The sequence below is a fragment of the Cyprinus carpio genome, chromosome B16 (assembly GCF_018340385.1).
Source record: "Cyprinus carpio isolate SPL01 chromosome B16, ASM1834038v1, whole genome shotgun sequence".
Lineage (NCBI taxonomy): Eukaryota > Metazoa > Chordata > Actinopteri > Cypriniformes > Cyprinidae > Cyprinus > Cyprinus carpio.
Genome location: NC_056612.1, coordinates 6,248,614 through 6,253,750, shown reverse-complemented (window position 1 = coordinate 6,253,750; position 5,137 = coordinate 6,248,614). Strand labels below are relative to the sequence as shown.

Genomic DNA, 5,137 nt, shown 5'->3' with positions numbered 1-5,137 from the left:
CCTGTTTTGTTATATAAGCTCAAAATATTGTGGACGGTGTGTGAGTTGAGTATTACTGAGAAAATGACTAACATATACACACATACTGATTAAGAATTATTATTTTCAACATGTTTAATGTGTTTCTTCAATATTTTTTTCACATTTTTTATATAAACTTTATTTTATATTAATTATTTTAAAGATTTTAGCTTTTTAAACAAATGCTTAAAATAAAATGGGGTGGAGCTGGGGGAGTGGTTAATAATATTATTATGATTCAGAAAAATATATTCATTTTAATATTTTGATAAAAATAGAGTTTTGATAAGCACATCTGATCAGCTTAGACTTGTCATAATTATTTTCTTTGTTTTTAATCACCTGTAAAGTTTTGTAATGCTCAGTTGTTAAAATGTTTTTAGAACACAAAATATTTTACTTGAAAAGGTTTACTGGAAAAATATCCTTTTACATCATATAATACTAGTTCTGATAATTATCTGATATTAGTATTCATTCAGTTATTTATTCCTGAAAAGTGTAAGCTGACTTATGATACAAACAACAAGGAAATTCCTTCTTAAAATGTTTTCCTTCCAGTAATACTCTTTTGAAAAAGACGCTTTAAAAATATTCCAAAAATGTTTCAAAACATTCCTCATCTAAATGACTGAAAAGAAGAGGCTGGACCAGCAAGAGAATATAAATGAAGGCTTGTTTTAACCATCCTACTCAAGGAACACCCTCTCAGGCTCACTAGGTAATGACATCATATAACAATTAACAATATAATGCTCTACATCATGAATAAATAATCTAAATAGTTTATTTATTTATTTATTATCTATACATGTATTTATTTATTTGTGAATACAGTAAAAATAGATATATGTTTATTTTTAAAAACAAATTATAAGTCAGCACTATTTGATGTCTTAAAGATAACAATCTACAATTTTCCATCTAGATTCTCAGACAGCAGTGGACAGATAACAATCCAAAATGCTGCATCATTTTCTGGTACTCTCTGCCCTTTGTGCCATGAGCATGACCATGCGTGAGTATTACTAACTGCTAAGATCAATACAAATACGGTGCAATAAATAAATCAGCACTGATTAACTAATTATTCATCAAGTGCTTACTGTTATTTTGTACCACACTGTTAGAATTAGGCATTAAAAGTATCATAGCCAATGGATTTTTGAGCTGTATAAACTAAAACAGTCAAAAATAAAGGTTTCACAGTCATATATCCAGAAATAAAAGTAAGTAAAGGTGATCAGTTACAGGTGATAATCTTTTACTTTTTCAGCTTTACCTGATTTTTACTCATACTCCCCTGCTGCTGGGGATGGCAGTGGAACTGAATTTTTTCCACTGCACACGAGGGGTCGCATCACTGGAGTCAGAGTTTATGAATATCCAAACTATGGATACTACTCCAACAACTACCTCAATGGGTAGGTTTCCCAAAACAACACTAGATAGTCACGCACTGGATAACATCTTATCAAGTCCATAAGAACCTGATCTGTTGTAATTATTATACTTGTTACCTCACATAAAACCATTTTGCCACAAATTATACACTTTATACTTCATACAGCATATTTAATATTCTATTTCATGTTTTTATATTTTGTATTGTTCTTTAATGATCTAGTTGTATGATATTTAGCTCTGAATTATTTAAAAGTAATGTCACATACTTTATCTGTTTAGGATCCAGCTGCAATATAACAGTAACTGGACAGAACTGGTTGGTGTGAACGTTTATGGCAATGAAAAGGAGATGACACTCTTTCAACAATGAACATTTTGTTCAGATCTCAGGAAAGTATTATTCTGGTTACATCAGTGAGCTTATGTTTGTCACTAACGAGGGGCGCTCTTTTAAAGTGGGGCAGCCTTACGGAATTTCATTCAACTTCTACCCAACCCACGATGGAAGTGAACTACGTTTCATCAGCGGTCGTCAGAATGGATTTGCCCTCACCTCCATTGGGGCTCATTGGGCTGTCTACTACAATTCCACTTCATAAAGTCAGAAATATCTCACAGGCTGCACATTATGTGTGTATGTGAGGAAAAGGCCAGTTAACAAGTAACATGTTTTTCTTGAGCTCTTTATGATGGATGAAATTTTGGTACCTTTTTGAGCTGTCAGCTTTATTAGAATGATTTCTGGTTAATAATTTACTGATCAATTAATTAAACACTAAGAAGACTGGAATCAAATTGTTTTACTTCTAATGATGCTTTAAGGGCTTCTCCTTTAACACAACAATTCCTAAAGGCCCTTGTAACAATGATTTAAAATTTTTATTACACAGAGGCTGATTTTTATTCAAGGTAACGATTAAACTTGAAGTGTTGAAGTTTATTTTAATTAAAACAACTGATAAACATTTATATGAAGATCACAATAAAACTGCCTTATTAAAACATTTGCCATGGGTTTATCACTTATTTTTTGCCATTTTTTATGTATCCACCTTTTTCTTCAATGCGGAAGTAAGCCTGGGTGGGACTTCTGGTTCATTATCCACTACAGGGAAATAATGAGAAGAATAACAACGTGCAGTAAATGGTAAAACTGTTAGCACTACAAACCAGTGTGCTCATAATTAAGATCATACATTACAATAATATGGGAAGACACACCAATTTGCAATATCAACAAAATGAGCTGTTTTGTACAGCTAAAAATAGCTGGATGCGTATGAGACTGGAAGCCAGGCCGATAAAATTTACAAATGGCCACGCCCAGTCTTACGGGAAAGAGATGGACAGATTTTATTGTTTTTACCCTTGACCCAAACTTTTTATCAAACTTTACAAATTCATATAAAAATGAACAATTACATATTGAAAACTATGGCAATGTTAACCAAGTATGAACTAAACAACAAATCATTTCAATATTTATTGTGTGAACAAACAATTTTTCCAAAATCATGACTGCCACAAAGCTTTGCTATCATTTATCGACATTGGTTCAGCTTTGTTGAGAACCAGACAGAAATCTTCTAGCCAACTGTGCAAAATTAGTTGCGTAGACAATCTTGCAGATTTTTGCAGTACATTGGCAATCTCAGAGGCATGTCAGTTCAAAAAAGTGTAAGTCTCATAGGCCCCATTTACACTGCATGGTTCAAGTGACCCAATTCCGATTTTTTCCTCTCATGTGGCACAGATCGGATAAGACCGGTGAACGTGTAAGCAGGGAAAAAAACGCATGGATTCCGATTTTCTCAGATCGGATTTAGGCCTCATTCATATGTGGTAATAAATTGGATATGAATCGGATACATGCATTTGCGTGTGCCATGTAAGCAGACAAATCAGATATTCCCCAGTAAATGCGAGTCGTACGTCATTAAAAAAGTGACGTCAACTCAGGTGGACACCACCAACTGAGATCACATGACTTATTTTAGGCGCGATGGAGGATGAAGGATACACACAGTGGAGCAATGCGGAGGTTTCATGTCTTTTAAGTCCACTTTTTTTTTCCGCTGTACAAGACCAATGTTTTGCTGATTTTTTTATTGACTTTTCAAAATATTGTGGAAAGCAAAACACTGTATAATTTTATTTGCATCTGCATCCATTGTAATTCGTGCTGTTTAACTTCCTTTTCCAGGTTAGAACGTCTACATTTGGTAGTTTCAGCAGTGTATAGTGTAAATGCAAAAATCTGATACGGGTCACTTTTAAAAGATGATGTAAGCGGGTCGTCAAAAAATCGGATATAGTCAGAAAATCGTTTAATCATTTATTTTAATATATGCTTAAATGATACAATGACTTTCTTATTGCACTTGCCCTGATATTCTGTGAAATGGTATCCCAGTTGCTTTCTCATTGTTTTGCTGGTCATATTTTCTTTGTAATCTTCCATTTCAACTGGTGATTTTTTTTTCACCCTATAATGATGTTAGCTTTTTCTTGTTGAGAAGCAGACAGGAATCTTGTGGACAAAGTTCTTTCATGAAACTCTAGATGGCACAGGCTGATGGGTTCTAAACGTAACTGATGACATTCACAACATTAAATGGCTTGGCACCAGCTGATTGGTTCATGTTGCATACCCAGCCAATGAACTTACTGCTTTACATTTAAATGGCTGGTTAGCATTCACTTCAGCTTTTGGCAGCGTGCTTTCAGAGTTCCTCTGAAACTCAACAGCTAGATATGTGAACGATCTTCATTTCTTATTTCTGTGCATTATTATATCATCAGTTTTACATATCTACCCTAGAAAACATTAGAGATTGCGAAGTGAAGCATTCTGAACCAGTGAAGCTTTCATCACAATTGTATCGGAAAAAGGTTCATTACTCTAAGCTTTTCAACACGGTTCATGTTGTGGCCATCTATTAGTAAAATTAATAACACCTTCCAAAGTGCATTGTTCCATTTCAGCTGCTGGTTTCATATCTGGTTCTACATCTGATTCGTTTTATTTTATTGTATATAAATAATGGTCATTGTCAAAGTTATTCAGTTGTGTCGGTGTACTGGAACTAAAATAAGTAACATAAAACATAAATTCTGAAATAAAATCTGTGATCTGTCTATGTTTTCATGGGCAAAGTTCATTTGAGCTCAATATATAAATAATGATTTAAAAAAATGCTAACGCCTTATAATGTAATATAATGTAAAGGAAGTGAGTGCTGAGGTTTGCTTTGATTGAACAGTTAAGGCTAGATGGCATACAGCAAAAACTACTGGACATGTACACAGCAATATAGTGTAATTTTTCTCACACTGTACAACAATAATTACTACGTTTGCATTATTGTAAGGGGTAGGTGTAGACATTAATAAATCAATTTATTTTTAGCTGTATTCCTTCTAGCCACAACCCGTTCAAACCAGATACTGAAGCAGGCACGTGGTTTTAAGGTGAATGAAGCTTCAGACATCATAGATCACATGCTTTTGGCAAAACAAATCAAGCTCCACCTGCTATACAGTGCTTCAATGTGATATGTGTTTTTTTCTGATACAAGCTTTGGAGCTTCCATGTTGAACGTAACATCACTAGAAAACACGCAAGTTGTAAAACTATGCGCAGGTTATTCGAGAAAGGAGTTATTACTAAGCATGTTGTGTTCATATAACAGCAGCAGCAAGAGGTTTA

The 5,137-nt window shown here is 33.9% G+C and overlaps 2 long non-coding RNA genes across 2 annotated transcripts; both read left to right on the top strand.

Annotated features, from left to right (window-relative positions):
- Nucleotides 1-648: 648 nt before the first annotated feature.
- LOC122140086 lies at nt 649-1,357 on the top strand. Its single transcript, XR_006156802.1, has 3 exons — nt 649-742; nt 950-1,039; nt 1,298-1,357. It is a non-coding gene; the product is annotated as an uncharacterized LOC122140086 (long non-coding RNA).
- Nucleotides 1,358-1,373: 16 nt separating this feature from the next.
- Nucleotides 1,374-2,432, top strand: LOC109095980. The gene is made up of 2 exons (XR_006156801.1): nt 1,374-1,445; nt 1,708-2,432. It is a non-coding gene; the product is annotated as an uncharacterized LOC109095980 (long non-coding RNA).
- The last annotated feature ends 2,705 nt before the right edge of the window (nt 2,433-5,137 follow it).